The sequence below is a fragment of the Macrobrachium rosenbergii genome, chromosome 55 (assembly GCF_040412425.1).
Source record: "Macrobrachium rosenbergii isolate ZJJX-2024 chromosome 55, ASM4041242v1, whole genome shotgun sequence".
Classification (NCBI taxonomy): Eukaryota; Metazoa; Arthropoda; class Malacostraca; order Decapoda; family Palaemonidae; genus Macrobrachium; species Macrobrachium rosenbergii.
The window spans coordinates 46,825,300-46,845,299 of NC_089795.1; the positions used below are offsets into that span (position 1 = coordinate 46,825,300).

At 34.4% G+C, this 20,000-nt stretch overlaps 1 long non-coding RNA gene across 1 annotated transcript in view; it reads left to right on the plus strand.

Annotated features, from left to right (window-relative positions):
- Positions 1 to 20,000, plus strand: part of LOC136835701 (uncharacterized) — a 255,242-nt gene that overhangs the window by 200,089 nt on the left and 35,153 nt on the right. The window contains exon 4 of the long non-coding RNA XR_010852243.1: positions 10,262 to 10,344. This is a non-coding gene — a long non-coding RNA (uncharacterized lncRNA). The remainder of the gene's footprint in view (positions 1 to 10,261; positions 10,345 to 20,000) is intronic.

Sequence of the window (20,000 nt, forward strand, 5' to 3'; positions counted from 1 at the left end):
TATATATATATATAATATATATATATATATATATATAATATATATATATATATATATAATATATATATATATATATATATATATGAAAATAAGAAGGCCCATAAAACACTATTTAAACATTGAAACCATATATTTCGGGCACTTGTTTCTGTGCCCTGTTCACTGGTAGAATATGGACAGGTGGAAAGTTACAATGGTATATATACAAAACATGAAGGTGTGGCCTTAGGCCTCCGATGTTAAGGTGGCGTTTCTTAGAAGGAGGAGATTGACCAAATTCCCTAGTGGTTTTTGGCCTCATTAGCTCCCGTTTGGCGATGGATCTGGCGGTCGCGTTTCTTGGGTCATCTTCTTCAAAAGGGGTCCGAGGATTAAGGTGTCAATGGCGTCCGATTTCCAATGTCCTCCTGACAGGTTCATATTGTTGGTTTGATTGATGATAGCAGATTCCAGCATCTTTCTTTTGTACGGACAGCTACTCTGAAAACCAACTCCGCCCCACTCCAGTTAATGACATGCCCTGTATTTCTAATATGTAGGAAAATTCCCGAACTCTCCGAAGCGTAACGTGCTGATCTTTTGTGCTCTGTTATTCTTTGCGAGAGCGATCTACCTGTCTCGCCTACATAGATGTCATGACAATTACTACACGGTATCTTGTAAACTCCGGCTTCTTCCCTTTTGTTATTTAAGTATACGTTAACGAGCGAACTCCCCGATGGATTTGGGATAATGGAAAATGAAAGGATTATTAGAACTGAGTTGCTCAGTGGCCTTTTTGATGTTTTCATCGTATGGAAGCTTTATTTTGTTGTTGAAATCTATTTGTCTGTTGTGAGTGGACCTCTGTAGTATATTTTATTTGCTTTATTAATAGCCCTCTCGATAATGTGGTGGATAGAGCAGTTGCGTTAGGTGTTGGCGGATCGTGTTAAATTCTTGATCCAGGTACTCATTTGAACATATCCTAAGTCCTCTGAGGAATAGGTTGCACCCTACCATGATTTTTACGGAGACGTCGTGGTAGCTTAAGAAATGAATGTAGGAGACAGCGAAGGTGGGTTTTCTATATACTGTAAATGCATACCTGTTCTGTTTTCTTATGATCAGTACATCTAGGAACGGCAGTTTTCCGTCCTTTTCCATTCTGTTTTAAATTTTATGGTCGGAACTAGCGAATTTAGCCTATTAAAAATTCATTAAAGTCCCCCAGCTATTGTCCCAGAAAGTAAAGATATCATCTACGTATCTAAGCCAGATCATATTATGGGGTTTGATAGACGACAAAAGTTCTGTTTCGAAATATTCCATGTACAAGTTTGCTAGAAGGGGTGATAGGGGACTTCCCATGCTACAGCCAAATTTTTGTTTGTAAAAATTACCATTGAAAGAAAAACACGTTGTTAGTTACACAGAGGTTGATAAGTTTTAAAAGTTTTATCTATGCCAAGAGGAAAATGGTCTTCATATGGTTGTAACTTCCTCTCTAAGAAAAACAACACGTCGGCAATCGGGACTTTAGTAAATAATGAATCGACGTCTAGACTGAGCAGTTTGATGTTGTTTGAGGATGTTTAAACTATTAAATTTTTGTATGAAATCTTCTGCATGTTTGACGTGGGAGGATGAGAAGGTTCTAGAAAGGGTGATAACAAGTCTGCGAGCCATTTTGATAATTTGTACATGAAAGAGCCCCTGCTAGATATTATGGGGCGTAAAGGAATCCCATCTTTATGTGTTTTCGGGAGGCCGTAAAAATAGGGGAGAGGGGTTGATTACCTGAATGTCTCTAGTAATTCTATGTCTTTTTATTGCCCCTATGGTTCTAACTGATTTGTTAAACTGAGCAGCAATATTTGTTGTGGGATCTTTCGTTAATTTGTCATAGGTCTCCGCATCGTTTAGAAGTTCTTGAACTTTATTGATGTATGTCTCCTTGTCTAACAGAACTATTTTCCGTCTTTGCAGATTTTGTGATGATGATATATTTTTCTTAAGCAGAACTAATGTCGTCTAATCAAACCCCATAATATGATATTTGCTCCAGACATTTACGTAAATATCTTTTACTTTCTGGGACAATAGCTGGGGGACTTGTCAATAGTTTTTTTTTAGCAAAATGTTTATCAAAGTTCAACCATAAAATTTAAAATTAATCTCAAAAGGACCAGGTAAACTGCCGTTCAGATGTACTGATCATTTAAAACAGAACTGTTGCATTTACAGTATATAGTTAAACTGATTCCTGTCTCCTATTCATTTCTTAAGGGATGACGTCTCCGTGAAAATCTTTTTAGGGTGCAACCTAATTTCAGTCTTTTTAGGATATGTTCAAATAGTTCTGGATCAAGAATTTAACACGATCCAGGTTTTCAACTAACGCAACTGCTCTATCCACCACACATTATCGACGCTATTAATAAAGCAAATAAAATATACTACAGAGGTCCCACTCACAACAGACAAATAGATTTCAACAACAAAATAAAGCTTCATACGATGAAAACATCTTATCCACCGAGCAACTCAGTTCTAATAATCCTTTCATTTCCATTATCCCAAATCCATCGGGGAGTTATATCTTAACGTATATTAAATAACAAAAAGGAAGAAGCCGGTATTTTACAAGATACTTGTAATGTAATTGTCATGACATTCTATATATATAGACAGGTCTCGCTTCTTCCCAGAGCACAAAAAGATCAGTACGTTACGCTTCAGAGAGTTCTGGGTTTTTCCTACATATTAGAAATACAGGCGTGTCATTAACTGGATGTTCCATAGTTGGTTTTCAAGAGTAGCTGTCCGTACAAAAGAAAGATGCTGGAATCTGCTAATCATCAATCAAACCAACAATAAAACCTATTGGGAGGACATTGAAATCATACGCCATTGACACCTTAATCCTCGGACCTTTTGAAGAAGATGAGAAGAAACGCGACCAGGTGGATCCATCGCCAAACGGATATACATAGGCCAAAAACCACTATAGGGAATGTGGTCAATAAACGCCCTTCTTATACCTGAACGCCACCTCCCTTAACATCGGAGGCCCAAGGCCAAATTCATGTTTTTGTATATACCATTGTAACTTTCCACCTGTCCATATTCTACCATGAACAGGGCACAGAAACAAGTGCCTAAATATATGGTTTCAACGTTTTAAATAGTGTTTTATATGCCTATTCTTATTTTCATATTACACTGTAGTATTACAGAAAAAGACATTCATATATATATATATATATATATATATATATATATATATATATATATATATATATATATATATATATATTATATATATATATATATATATATATATTATTACGTGTGGGGCTTGGCTGATGAGTTTTTAATTAATTAATGTAATTTATGGGGCCCTGCATCACCATTGGCACACGTAACCTGTCAATTAAAACTAAAGTTAACCTTAAAGACAGACAATTACTTAATTGAATTCGGTCGCCATCCGGGAAACACTGTATGGGATAATGGCTTACTCTGCAACGAATGGATTACATCAAACCCCTTTACTTCCCAATTAGTCCCGACAAAGAAAGAAGGTGCGTGCGGTGATAGTGAGGAAATTACATGAACAATTGGTCAGCATCTGACACACTCAATTTTCCCTGCTCCCGTAAGAAAATATAACACAACGGATGTCTATACTGGTAGATATAGCACACAGTTTCATATTATTGAAGGCTAATTCTCTTCCAAACAATGGGATCAAGACACAAGGCTGCCTGAAATTTGTTACTTAACCTTTCCTAATTCCTACTTACTGCACGGGAATAGCTGACACAGTGTCACTAGGCAGTATTAATTGTTCTTACACTAGACTTCATAAAAGAAAAATTGATTATACCAGGTTCTCGTAGATGGTGGTGAAGTGGTGAAAACAAAGGAAAAGATGAAATACAGTGTAAGAATACTAGTAAATCAATGAAGAAACTGTCAAATTTCTGACTTACCACTGACGTGGGTTGCTTGCGCATGCAACCGACGATCAAAAGTCTTGAAAAGACCCGTTTTACGCCTCACTATTACCAATGAAACAGTAAGAGAGCAAGCACAAAGAATTGGTTATTCACAACGCGTGTGCTTCGCGCGATAGCAAGTCTCTCTCTGGAGTCGGTCGAGGTCAGGGCAGCTGTAGCGTTGGGTTGTTTGTCGCGTCAGTATGCCTATATACCTCCAGCAGTCTGAATATTTGACAAAACATCGCCAAATGCCTAGGACAGAGCAAAAGGAAGCTTAAGACCACCTTCAGTAGAGGTTACTTGGTAAGATCCTCCCTATGGTTAGGCCCCTAATGCTAAACTATCCCTGCTAAAGACGTGATATTTTTGAAAAAACACACAGCCTACCTCTGAACGTTTAGCTTCTCTTAGCATCGACAGAGACGCCTTCCTGTCTTTGTTAGAATGATATTCTTACTAAATAATGCAGAGAAGGGGAACAGCAGAATATTTATAAAAAATATATATAAGATTTAGATGGCGGTAGGGGGTATTAAGATTTGGGAGGAAGTTAACTTCATTGTCGATTATTAAAATTAGCTCGTCATTGTATTTCAAAAGAAAGAAAGAGAGAGAGAGAGAGGGATGCAAATTCAAAGAGCAGAAGGCGTTTGCTACATTACCCCTCCCCAGTCAGAAGAGAATTCCAATTTAGGAGAGGCAGACATATCCATCTGAGAAACACGAATCCCAGTTTGCATGTGTAAGGACTATCAATTCCGGAAGCGTGAACGTTATTCTCTTCAAGGCAAGCTTCGAGGGAAATGAGTGAAGTGAGAGATTCAGTAAACAGTTTTGTTTTGATGAATGCTATCAGCGTTGACGGTAGATATGTATACTGAATTACTTGTGTCTGTCACATAAAGAAACATGAACTGTTATGTGGAACCAATGACTAAATTAATTTCAGTGAGTGTGTGGGAATTTGCTTATCTGGTGACATTCATAAACACCAATTATTATTTGATGTAATTGTAGATACCATTTGTGTAAGAGCACGACACTTACAGCAGATGGAAATGAGAAAGGTGTTTATGTAGCTTCTAAAATATAATCTTGTTCTTCAAGATTCTATGTCTTATTAACATTTCTTTTTTTTGAGGTCTTACGTTTCAAATGTGATATCAGGGTAAAAATTGTCCCGCATACGAGGGCAATTATCTCCTTTGAGGTAATTCATCTGCCTCTTCGTTTCCAAGCACACCGACATTATATGCTGGTACCCAACGAATATTAGAATTGTCACAACCAGCGGGGTTGAGGACTACTAGTGACCGTAAAATAATATAATTCCACCGCAATTTTATACTTTGACATTATTACATTTCCGTCGGGTATGAACAATTGATATGAACGTTTGAGACACAAGGGACGAGATTTTAAATTTCTGTATTAAAACACTACAGATGTTTGAGTGCCGTGTACATAAAAGGAAGAGAGAGACAGACAGACAGACAGACAGAGACTCAATTCACAGGAGCTGTGGTTGCTTGATTATGCATGACCACAAACAGACACCAGTTGATGAAGTGGAACAACTTGGGGACAAATTGCCCAGTGATGTAGTTGTGAAGTGAACAAATGTGGCAGATTGCTTTCCATAAATTGATGGATCGGAAGGAATTTTCTTTCTCTGGAAAACTGACGGATGTTTTGAGAGAAAGGCAGGTCGATAGATTACTACAAACCATTAGAGAAGGAGGGATATAACTGGACAAATGTGGCAGATTGCCTTTTAACAAATCAAAACTCAGAAGTGACATTCTTTGTGTTTTAATTTCTAATATCATCTCTGAGAGACTGACAGATATGTTGACAAACATACTGATCGATAGATTGCTGTAGACCATTAAAGAGATTTGTGTTCAGGGTTTTGAATATATCACCAATTCGACCATATTCTCATTATGGAGTTTGAAGCTTCAGAAATTAGAGTTCTCGTCAAACCAGAAATTGAATGAATTAAAAAACACGGTTTGATATTCAAACTTCCAAGGTAAAATGAGATATCTGAGACAACAGATATTCAGAGAGACAGAAAAATCAGTCCTTCCTTCGTACAAACATATATAACAAAGTATTCAGACAGTAGCTATTTTCATCCTTTGTAAGTTTAAATTTTCCGCTATGATAATGTTACAAAGCTTTGTGAGAAAATTCATAAAAAAAAGTAATGGTTATAGATTCTGCGAGATCACAATTCAATTGCATTATATCAAAAGGTGTATTCATATACAATTATATTCTCATTCATACACGAATTTTCCTTTCTCTGTCCACCTCCTTACGTAGTAGAAATCTCTTCACTGCTACATAATTAATTCTGGTTTCCGAAAGTTAAAAATTAAAATAAAAAATCGCTAATTTTTTTAACGAGGCATCACGAACTTTTAATTAAAGCCGGAGTAAGTATGAAAAAGAATGGGAAATGGTTACAAAGGATCATTTCTTGCGGCAGGTCAGTTTTCCATCATCCTCTCTCTCTCTCTCTCTCTCTCTCTCTCTCTCTCTCTCTCTGGCTCTTGGTGTCATGAAGTCAGAAACCACACAACCTATCTCCCTCCCTCTCTCTATAGCCCATAATATATAATTTACTCTTGGTGCCATGAAGTCAGAAACCACACAACCTTTCTCTCTCTCTCTCTCATTTTCACCAAGACTCCAACCCTACAACTCCATTCGCGATTCCCCTTTGGAAGCAGACTTGCTCTGACTGGAAAGCCAGCCAAAGCGACTCCGGTCCCCCTCGCATGACTCAGCTTGAAAATTATTCCATTTTTGGTCTTCTGAATCGATCATTTCCTCAGTGATAGACTCAACAAGACATTATAAAAAGCGACGTTCATCGAACACACAATGTTATGAGAATCGTGGACCACCAGGTCTGCGCCGACAATATCTCGAGGAGGAAGTAAAGGTTCAAGATATATATTTGTTTTTCCTATAAGGTTTGGTAAAGTGTGTTTTATTAGTTATTGTGAGATAACGCGAGTAAGATCGTTCTTGTTTTTGTTAAGAAATTATGACCTTTTACGAGATATATTGGATAAAATCGATTGATTCAAGCTATCAGTATAGTATATATAATATATATATACAGTGATATATATATATATATTGTATATATATATATACATATATATATATATATATATATATATATATATATATATATATATATATATATATATATATATATATATATATATCTTAAAAACAATGTTGGTGTCTTGTGTGTGTAATAATTTTTTTTATTTGTAGTGCAAACTAAGTCATGGAAACCTACATATTAGGCATTATTGAATCTGATCAGACTAAAAACAATCACACACCCCCAGCACTCTTGCATATGGACTAGTCTATGGCAAGGGATATGGGCTATAATGTCACCATTATCTAAATGAGGAAAGCTATCACGGACATAAGGATACACGAAACTATTAAGATCACTTCAGGAAAGGTTCCGAATCTAGAGCATCAAAGGACGCTTGGAAGTCACGCTGCCTTTCATTAGCAACTCTGATCAGACTCAAAGCCTCCCTGGGAACTTCATATAATTACATCACGTATTGCTATAATCTGCCTCAAGGCTCAGTGTGGAAGCCTAATTCATAATGCAAATTGTGTATTTCTGTGTTCAAGTTTGTGTAGTTATGTAACATACACAGCAAACATTTCAGTAAAACAAAGGAATATACGTAGAGAGATCTAGTTACGTAACCGCATAGAAACCTGAGAATTAATTATGACAATTATCTTCAACTGATAACACTCAGTGTATATATGACACCATATGTATATATATATATATATATATATATATATATATATATATGTATGTGTGTCTATGTATATGGTGTAATGAAAAAATATATATATAGCACTGCACTTATATTCACAATAAACAGTATATTTCAGATACTGGTGTGTTTAATATTTAGTTATAAATATTTGCTGCCATGTAAATATTGTATTCATGGGTCTTTTTCGTCATAGTATACTGTGGATTACAGTAAAGACATTTACATATATGTATATATATATAATATATATATACATATATATATATGTATTTATATATACATATATACTATATATATATATATATATATATATATATATATATATATATATATATATATATATATATATATATATATATATATATATATATATATATATATATATATATATATATATATTTATATACTGTATATGTAAAAATCAATATATATAAACACGTGTGGAACAGAAATAAATCTGACTCATATACTGTATATGATCGAACCAGGCATTTTCAACTGAAAGGCAGGCATTTGCTGCCCACTAATCCATACAGTCATAAAAGAAGTTGGAACCTGAGGGCAACTGCGCCCAAGGAATTACCTGGGCAAGCTAACTGCTTGCATACCAGCGTGTTTTCCCAACTTCCCAACTCAGCAACAATTGACAGCATTTCATTCGAATTATCCTTCTGAGTGAATAAGATCAAATAATCAACACACAATCACGTATGGAACGAAATAAAATTTCTGACTCACAGGATCAGACAGGTCTTTCACTTGAAAGGCAGGGCGCTGCCCACAAAGGTCAAGTCATAAAAACAAGTTGGAACCTGAGGCAACTTGTATGGCCTAGTGAGCAGCACCCTTGCCTATCAATTGAAAGACCTGGTTCGATCCCTGATGAGTCAGAAATTTATTTCTGTTCCACACGTAATTGTGTGTTGATTATTTTCTTATTCACTCAGAAGATAATTCGAATGAAATGCTGTCAATTGGCTGAAGAGGGCCGTTGCGCAAACGGTCGAAAGCTCCCTTGCTTTTATCCTTTTTTGTATTTTTTTGTATCTTGAAAAATACAGTTCACCAATCACATTATTGTGGCTTTTTTACTCATTATTTTCGATCACAATATAGTGATGCACCACAGATAAATTGTCCCATTACAGAGTCAGCAGAAGACTTGACTTACTGGAAGTTTTAATCAATAAGGTAACTGCTCTTGGCCTTCATATATTCATTCATTAACTTTTTAATTAATGGAAATTTTTCCTTTGTTTGCTCATCGTCGTGTATTGTACATAATAGTAACTGCGCCTTGCATTTTACATTCATTTGTAAAGAAAAATAAAAGTTTTTATTTTTTCATTACTGTGTCTTCAGAATCTGATTCTTGTTCTTCTCTAAAATGTCTCCTCTAGTCTTTGGAAAATAGAGAGCACAGAGGGAAGGGAAAAGTACGTTGGAGAAAAATTAGTCGTCTGTTGATTGTAAGTAGAAATGACCTGAACTTTGGCTTGTGCTGAAAGACAGGGCTGTTCTCGGGGCAATAGATATAAGGTTTATGTTACATTTTGGTTCCATTTACCTTGCCTTGATAATCATTCTGTGTGTTGTGGGACTTTGATGACCAGCAATTTGTTTCAAGTTTAGAACCGTAAATTTTTATGTTATCATTCTTCTCTCTCTGACACTGTATTACCTTCCTTCATATCAATATTTATGAAGTTTTTTGTATTTATGTTGAAGGATATTCAGTAGACATCAATGACGCAATAGTAGAGTAATCACTCACTTCTGTAAACATTTTAAATGTAAACTAGAAGACAAGAGTATTCTAATCATTCATATATAAATAAATATATGCCGTCATGTAATTTACTTGAATAATTAACGAGGTTGACATAGCTTCTAGGAATGGAATCCTTTAATAAGATTCTGTTTAGCAACATCCGCTATGCTTCATCCTTGTGTATTTGGATAAATGAATAAAAAAAATATTATAAAATAAAGTCATTCTTAAAACACAGCTAGTATCAATAAACTGTAATCACCGAGAGTAGATGCCTTTTTCTGTAGTGATCCCATTATGTAATTACAGAGGGATAAATTGTATTACTTTGAAAAAATTGCCTTGTTATCACAACTCTCATAATAACACATTGTAGTCACATACATTATAATGTTTTATATTAAATTCAGTTCCCGGACTTCAGGTTCAATAGGGAGTTTTGTCACTGGTTGCTTGTCGTTACGTAGGAGGCTCTGTAAGTCTGGCGTGTTTTCTTTTTTGTGAAGACAAAGACATCCGTCAGTAATAAAAAAAAAAAAGCTTTGTTGTATTCAGAAAGCGATTGGGTGTTGTATTAAGAAAGCTATTGGGTGATGTAATCTAGAAACGAAAACATCGATATTTAAAGATATAAGTTATTTTTTCACTGTTTCTCCCCACAGGACTTTCTTCATGCAACTTGAAAGAAATAGGATGTCTAACACTTGACCGAGTACTAACTTCCATCTGCTGCCAAGTTACTAAGGTAAAGTAGACGGTTCCTTAGTTAAGTTCATGGCACGTAGTTAATGGACATTATTTTTGAACAGGGGATCAAGATGTAAACTGGGTATATGTTATTATATATGATATATATATATATATATATATATATATATATATATATATATATATATATATATATATATATATATATATATATATCATAATACAATTGTTATTTTCTACGTAATGTAATCTTATATCACTCAGTTGAACCAAGCACAAGCATATCTCAGTAAAATACTTTAATGCTTATGTGTTGATAGTAACATTTCAATTATCGAGGCCTCATTTATTAACCTATGAAATTTATTCTGTGGGTTCTGTAATCAAATGATTTCTTGAATATTCTTGAATAACTAAACAAAATAAGAGATAGGAGAATAAAAAGAGGAAAAAGAGGAAACTCGTTGGTATGCATTAAACCATCCCTAGGTATTCAGTAGAGAGAGAGAGAGGTAGAGAGGAGAGAGAGAGAGAGAGGTCCAGTTACTGAAATCAAATCCCACGTCTCTGACTACAAATTGAAAGCGCTTGATTATCCCTGCAAAGGAAACAAGCAATTACTAAGAATCTAAGCTTCCCATATAAATGCAAATAGCAAATCGACGACACTGGAGTGGAGGCTATTTACCAGCATGTAGGACTTTAATGTCCTTTGGAGAAATAGATACAAGAATATGCCGTCGTTTAGGAAGGGGCTTTTTTTAGAATTTTGCCAGATCTTTTTATGTTTTTGAATCGAATAATTATGATGCAAGTAACAAAATTAACCACACACGGATGGTCTCTTGTTTGCTGGAAAAATTTTTTCATAAGTTTGTATTTTAACGAAGTTCTTTCACATTCACAATTGTCCCTGATCCTTTCTGCAAGAGCAAGCCAGATTCGCTGAATAACAACAGCAATTCAATATGCAGTAAATGTGCCTTGCTAGGAACTTCTCAGTGCAGAAGTCCTTTATTCACTCACACCGTTGGACTGTGGAAACAGCCTCCAGTGGATGCCATGTTGGAATTTAGTCATGAAAGTCAGAGAAGATGCGATTGCATTACACTTCCCTAATACAATTCTCCTGTATTTAACAAGTTACTTTATATTTTTTTGTTTATTTATTAATTTTTATTTTATTTTTTTTTAATAAGTGATCTTTCCTTTCTGTATTTCCATTAATACCTTCTGTTACCTCTTTCTAATGAGCACACCACATTCTTTAGGAGCACTTTCAAGTCATGGCCTCCTTTGGGTTTGTTCCATATGAATGGGGTTCAACTTCTGAATAATAAAATAATAATAATAACGATATAAAATAATAATAATATAATTCTAAAATAAAGGAAAGAGTAAAGGAAAATCATACCTCATTGTCAAAAAGTAATCAAAGGAATTCTTTCTGTATCGTCAAAATTTGACTAACATATGTCTTATCTTGAAATATTTACTGATTGTCTTCTTTAGGAACGCAATAAAACATCACCAGTATGAAAAGTATTCAACTTCTTCATTTGTACATAAAGAATGGATTAGAATTAGATTATGTATCCTCAACATAGGAAATTTGCATTTTCAAACACGAGCATGAAAAATGGATTAGACATAAGAAATTCTGCTCAATACATGATTATGTATCCATCAACACATAGGAAATTCCGTATCAACATTTTGTACCTTCATAGGAATTTGCATCCTCAGCATATAGGAACCTTGCATAAGCCATTGTTTTGTAATAATAAAAATATTTAGGACCACGATTGTCATGCTCAGAGGGGAAAACCAGGAAACGTGCAAAAGTTATTAAAGAAAAGAATGAAATAATATGACTTTGCCTCTGAAATAGGATTTCTCTGGCTCTGTAGATTCGAAAATTGCCTCCCAGCTTGAATGTCGGATTTTAAAATTTTTCTACAGCGGCGCAGAGAATAATTATCTGCGGCTTCATGTGATGTAGCGCTCCGGAGTTTCCACTAGTACGAGTTATGGAGCGCTCGTGTAAAGAAGCGATTTAACTTGTGACTGTTGAGCCCACGGCTTTCCGTTGCACCTCCCACATTATCATGTTTATCTGATGAACCATTACGATACATCTTTATATCATAATAACTGCTTTTATCGGCTGTCGTCTTGTTTGTAGAGAATACTCATCAGATGCAATTATAAGGTATACAGAAATATGCAAAGTATGCATATAACTTACAAGTACAGAATATAAAAACAGTTTGGGTCTTAAGGTTTTTATAAGTAGGTTCTTGGATACAAAGACCAAGAAGACAGGTATCTTTAAATCCTGGCTAAATTCAGCAGAGGATAGTGAAGTATTATTAGCAGACCATATCATGAGGTTGGAACAAAAAGTAGATAAGAACCTCTCTCTCTCTCTCTCTCTCTCTCTCTCTCTCTCTCTCTCTCTCTCATCTCTCCTCTCTGTCATAGAAAATGTCTTTTTTCACATATTGCCGTTACAGAAATTTGCATTACTTTGCTGTCAGGAGTACTGGGAGAGACAAAATGAAAAATATAAACCATTCTTTGTCAACGGGTGAAAATTAACTCTCAACCTAAAAAAAAAAAAACTTTTGTCTATTGCAGTTTATTTCTTGAATGACTTGAAAAGATAAATGAATAAAAATCCGAAAATGTATATATATATATATATATATATATATATATATATATATATATATATATATATATATATATATATATATATATATATATGTGTGTGTGTGTGTGTGTTTGTACATGTTTATGTGTTTTATGTATATATATTTTAGTATATATGTATACACATATACTGTACATATATACATCGTATATATATATATGTTTTTATGTGTATATATATGTGTGTGGGTGTATGTATATATATCTTCATTCATTCATATATATGATATACATATCGACCTCGGCATAAAATGATCAGTGAGCATTGACATTTTCCATATTTATTTATTTATTATAATCATTCATTAATTTTGTTGCAAGTCCTTTCTTCCTTTGTTTACTTATACGCAAAGAAGACAACTATAGCTAAAAACCATATGTTTTCCAGCTGCGTATGCTGACAAAATTTTTTTTGCCTATACACTGCGATGCTCCACCCCTTCCTTTTCACCCCGTTTGCTGTCTTCAGGAACACGGAACAATAGAACAAGACCTGAAGGATAAACAGAGTGATTGTATATTCGACCTATGTCACTGTTGCAAAATGGCTGAGTTGCCTGAAGTATTTTCCATATTTATCCCCGCTTATTAGCGTATTACTTGGACAAGATTGCTTGTGCCGGGATTCTCCCTTCAATTCTCGATCTCAAGAAGACAACTGTAGCTAAAAACCATATGCTTCAGCTGCGTATATGACTTGTTCACCTGTAGATACACTTGCATGATGGGAATTCATTTTCATTTAGTTTGGCTTGCTCCAGGAACAAAGAATAAAAAAAGATAAGGATAATAAATTGTTTTTTTTATTCAAAATGTCATTGTTGCACTGAGTTTCTATTTGCCTGTAGTATTTTTTCCCCTGTGTTAGTTTAAACTTACACGAGATTGCATGTGAAAGGAAGCAACATACACACACACACTCTCTGACAGGGCATCATCCCATTTTGTTAAAATATATATATCTCATTCTAATAAGGCTTGCTCCAGATACGAAGTAAAAAAAAAAATATAATCAATTTTTCCCTTATTCAAAAGTCACATACTTCAAGCCTGAGACATCCAGTTCCCTCTCAGAATGTGCTTATTGTACAACTACGCTACACTTACTTGAAATCGCATTTCAAACGCATCAAATTTTAATCTTTGTGATATTTGTATCATATCCATGAAAATTACAAATACTATCAAAATTTATAAAGCCACAGAAGAGCCATATTTCGAATTTCATTTTTTTTTTTTTTGTTTTAGTTTTACGAAAATTCCGATTTCCCTTCTCGGACTGGTGGGAATTATGAGTTGCATGGTTCATCATATTTGTGACAGATTCCTAAAAGAATTAGCTTGATATGGACTGGGAAATTGGAAAACGAAATGGTTTCAATTCTAGGATCTCTATTTCTGTAACGCGAATCTCCAGTTGCGAAAAGGGAAAAGAGTAAATTGATTTGTGTGGTATTGTTCCTCAGATTTCAGTTTCACAGATCTGTTGTGTTGTTGAAAGTTCAGCTTCCAGTACGAAAGAATGATACTTCTGCATGAGAAATATTTTCAATTTTTCTTTTATTCCCTCATTTTTTAACGGTGAAATTATAATAAAAGTTTTTTCTTGGGAGAAGTATTGGAAAATACTGTCCTATCCTGTAGGGTAGAAAGTTTGCCAGAATTAACTGATAAAATGCTTTGAAATATGATGTGAATGACGAATTCCATCTTTGAGGAGAAAATAGTATCCTGCTCAAAACGTTATAGGTGCCGCCTAAATATGGATACGTATGTAGAGAGAGAGAGAAATTCATCTTTCCTATCATCCTTCATTTATTTTTCCGTCAGGAATTTTAGAACGTCAAAAGAAAAAAAAATGAAGAAGCAAATATCTTCAGCGTTTGGAATATCCTGCGAGATTATTCTTCCAGATCGTGGGTCCGTCCTGGATCTCGTTTGCTGCAACCGATTTCCTGCTGCAAAGACATTCGTATGAGTTCTGATTTACTTCCAGAGGGAAGACCCAAACCACGCTTCTTTTACTCGGCTTCCCTTTGCGCAATATCTCCTTTGGTTTTATATCAAAGATGGAATTATTATGTATATGTATACGTATACGTATATGTATATTCATATTTTTCATTTTATATTTCCGTACTTTTTCAGCTTAGGTAAGGTAGTTCCTTTGTTAGGCCTTTTTTTTTTTACCTCAAGACATAACTTTACAAATAGAAACGTAAATATGCTTTATCCTTTAAGGGATAATTAGATCTTGCATAATTATATAGACAATGAAAATAAATTGAATGTTTCATATTTCTCTGTGTAGCAAACAAAAACTCTGATGATGAATAGGTAGAATTGTACAGAGTTTATTCACGCACTGAAAGCAAATAAACATATGTGACCGAAGAGAGAGAGAGAGAGAGAGAGAGAGAGAGAGAGAGAGAGAGAGAGAGAGAGAGAACTAACAGGTAAGTCTTTTAAACAAAAAACATGAATTGTTAAAGAATGATCTTAGATGTCACTTGAATACCTTGTAATCAACACTTACACATTGTAATCTATCTATCGATAATAACAATGTCCGAGTGGATCTTCTTTGTCCGCCCCGGGTGGGGGCGGGGTAGGTAGGGGATCGGGAGGGGTAGGAAAGACATGACACATCCACCCTCCTCCTGCAAATCTGTTTGTCCGCCCCGGGTGGGGGCGGGCTAGGGAGGGTAGGGGAGACATGACACATCCACCCTCCCCACACAAACCTGTTTGTCCGCCCCGGGTGGGGGAGGGCTAGGTAGGGGATCGGGAGGGCAGGGGAAACATCACATATCCACCCTCCGGCGCCGCTCAGCGTAGCACCCGCCATCAAGCTCGTACTAAATAATAAATATGTAAAATCGCTGTAAAATTAGTAAAATATTATCTTGAGAGGTAAAATGAAAGATACGATGTAATGGAAGAGTGTGACTCAAACGTATTTGGAAGAAACCAAGTTTCTTGGTTTAAATATGGAAGAAGAGATGCTAGCAGTTTGCTGTCTGAAAATAATCACGAAGACTTGGATGGAAAAACAACAAAATAACTTTTGCATTGGTACCCTGCATCTGCAACTGTCTGTTGCCAATCTGCATTGTTTTTAGTGATGCAGACTTGAAAAGAGTAAAAAGTCTTAAGGTTATGGATTGCTACAGCCATGAATATACACGCAAGTTTTTCTCTTAAATCTATTTTAAATCTCTCTCTCTCTCTCTCTCTCTCTCTCTCTCTCTCTCTCTCTCTCTCTCTCTCTCTCTCTCTCTCTCTCTTTGTTTACGTAACATGAATGAGCCTGTGTTTGCATAATGCTGTAAATAACACATATACAATGGCTTGTAAAAGAGAAGATTATCAGAATTAAACTGTATATATATATATATATATATATATATATATATATATATATATATATATATATATATATATATAATCATAAACTATAATGTATAATATCAAATATATATAATATCCCCCGACGGGGAATATATATAAATAAATTTATATGGTAAATATGGTATATGCTGTCCGTTTATCATATAAATATATAATATATATATATATATTATATATATTTGTATATACTGTATATAAATGATATATGTGATAAAATTATATATATATATATATATATATATATATAATATATATATATATATATATATATAACTATATATATATATATATATAATAGCCTTCTGATGAAGAGGAGGTCAGGCAGCAGCATCTGGAGGAAGAAGCGGAAACTCGGATGCAAGACTGATCATCCCGGCCAACCTCGAGTGTTCGTGACTTCCTCAAAAGAGTCTGTAGGACGCATCTTAAAGAGCTCAAGTTTTATCGAAGGAGGGACAGACAGACGAAAGAGAAAATAATGAAAGGAAGAAAACGGGCAGGGAATAAGAAAAAGAAGGCGAGACAAACAAACGAAAAGGGAATGGAGAAAGGAATGACAAGCAAACAAACGGACAGGGAATAATAAAAGGAAGGAGAAACAAACAAATGAAGAGAGAATAGTAAAAGGAAAGAGAAACACGCACAAACACGGAATGTTAAAGGAGGAGAGACAAACAAACAGAAACAAAATAGTAAGAGGGAGGTAATAAGCAAGCAAACAGGGAATAATAAATGGAAGGCGAAACAAACAAACGAAGGTAGAATAATAAAAGGAATGAGAAACAATCAGACGAAGAGAGAATAATGAAAGGAATAGAAACAAGCAAACTAACAGGGGAAAAATAAAAGGAAGGAGAACCACAGAAACGAACAGGGAATAATACAATGAGGAGAAACAAGGAGACTAACGAACATCGGATAATACAAGGAAGTAGAAATAAAAAAGAATAGGGAATAATAAAAGGAAGAAGAAACAAAAAAAGAGAAAGTAATAAAAGGAAAGACAAGCAGGAAAACGAACGATGAATAATAAAATGGAGACGCAAGCAAACGAACAAAGAAAAATAAAATTAAAGAGAAACAAGCAGACAAAGAAGAAAAATGAAAGAAAATGGAAAAAGACAAACACACAAGGAATAATCAAAACGAAGGGGAAACAAGCAAACGAACAGGGAAAATAAAAAAAAAATTAAAAGCAGCAAACAAAAACAAGTCTAATAATTCCATTAGCGCTGGCAAGCAAAATACAGAATAATTTTCTATGGGTTGCTTCTAGAAAATCTATCGTTCCAAAAACTCTTTACATCAGAGTTCAGCTTTCCGTTTTGTAAACGAGCTTAACACAAGAGGCTCATTTTAACTCTGACTATGAAAAGGAATCGATTTCATGACGATTATTACCTTTCATTCAACTAATGCATTATTAATTTTTAAATGATAAAACGGGCAAACTGTCGGATCAACAATGTTTTATGAAGACTGAAAGATTTTTGGACCCGATATGCTGAACAATAACAATTTCTTTATATGAACTCCCAACAAACTCATCGGAACAATAATTTTAAAGAAATCTGGATTAAAATATCGGGTGATGTTCAGAAGGAAAAAATACTTTTCGCGAAAGCGTTGTGTCGAATAGCTGAAATCAAAGAGGAGAGGTTCAGTCAATATTACATTAACGTTAATGAGAGAGACATCAGATATTAAAAGCTCAAGCTTAACATTATTTTTTCTCATGGTTATGTGCGAGAGATCTTTTGAGAGAGTGTTGACTTTACTTTAAAAGCACTTGAGCTTAATATTTATAACTTGGTTATTTACGGCAGAATAATGTAAGAGAGAGAGATAGAGAGAGAACGTACGTTCTGAGTGAGAAAAACTGTACAATTATTTATTAATTTATTGCATCTCTCTCTCTCTCTCTCTCTTTTGATAATCATTCTCAGTCTCTCTATCGGTCTCTTGGAATTCACCCACAAAAATGGGTGCTTATTTACCTTTGATTTTTTATGTAACTTACTGTATTTTATAAAGAGAATCAAAATGTTACTTTTCAATATCTTCCAGATATAACAACTTTACAAAGGCAATTATCATCATAGAACTGGGGTTTCCATCAAGCACAGTCCTCCGACGCATTGCTTTCGCCCTAAACAAAATCTATCATTGTTTAATCTCTCTTTCGGCGAATTCCAACAACTCATACGTTTCCACGACTCTCCGAATCTGGTGATTCAGATTGTGACCCAGATGCGATTTTTGACGATTATTGCCCAAGCTTTCGGTGTACTGAAATTTAATTATTTTTTTTATAAATGTCCTTTGTTAGGGTCTTATGATTGTCGTATTGTCTGACCCGTGTTGCGAGGGTATTAGGCCTAATTCGTCTTAATTCGCGCTAATTAACTCTTATCACAGAATACTTCACAGAAGGAAATGTGATGGATATAATCCAGATGGATTTGGTATAGGAAAATGTTTTTACATTCAATGAAATACGCTGAAACAAATACGTATTAGTTTGAGTATTAAATGTCACATCATTTACATTATTGTGATTGCGTTAATGTATTGCAAAGTAATTATGGAACTTAAAGAGTCATAACATTGAACTATTCAATTTCATCACTCATTTGTTAGCGTGCTAATTATATCTTCGTTGAATTCGTCAGTTACATTACATTAATGCAATTTCCTTAATATAATGAATGAAATTAATGTAATTTCATTAACATAATGTAAAATAATAATGGGCCGTAAAGGGTTATAACACTGAGCGATTTGATATTAATCTTGACATATAAAGGCATAATTTTTATTTGTTATAAATTTGCTAATCATTTCTGTTGAATAAGAGCACAAACGACCCGTGTCGCTGAGAAAATTGTATCAACATTTATGCCCTGTACATATCTGCTAAAAATATCATAAAAGCTATAACGTGTATAATAAAATATAATATATTAATTATAATTTATTTTCTTGGTGCTAATAATAAATTTAGTTCACAATAATATTCATTCTAGTTGCATTTGTAGCAATTTCTTTCCATAATGCAATGGATTTCCATCTTGGTAATTAACATAAGATAATTGCCACACGTTGTTTTCAAATTCTGATTTAGCCAACAATAATAAATTTGCAAATCCTTCATAACATTTATTCAGTTTGCATTTATAGCAATATCTTTCCCTAATGCAATAGCTTTCCATCTTGGTAAATGGCACGCGCTGTTTTCATTTTCCGATTTAGCCAGCATTAATAACCTTGCATATCCTCCAAATTTCAGGATTTCCACAGAGTCTGTCAAATTATCACATCAAAGCCTTCAGCTACCGACAGCCGCCATAGAATATCCTACACGGAAGGTCAATTTGTCGATGTGGAGTCTCCAGTCTTCGCAATTACCACCATTCCCTTCGTCAATGTCTTTGTGTACAGTGATGTATTTGTGTGTGGTGTTTTAAAACACTTCATTTCTTTTATTAGCTATTTATGCTACGCGGATAATCTTAGTGCTTACCATGTAAAAATACTTGAGGAATTTATTTTTTCATAAAATCTTCA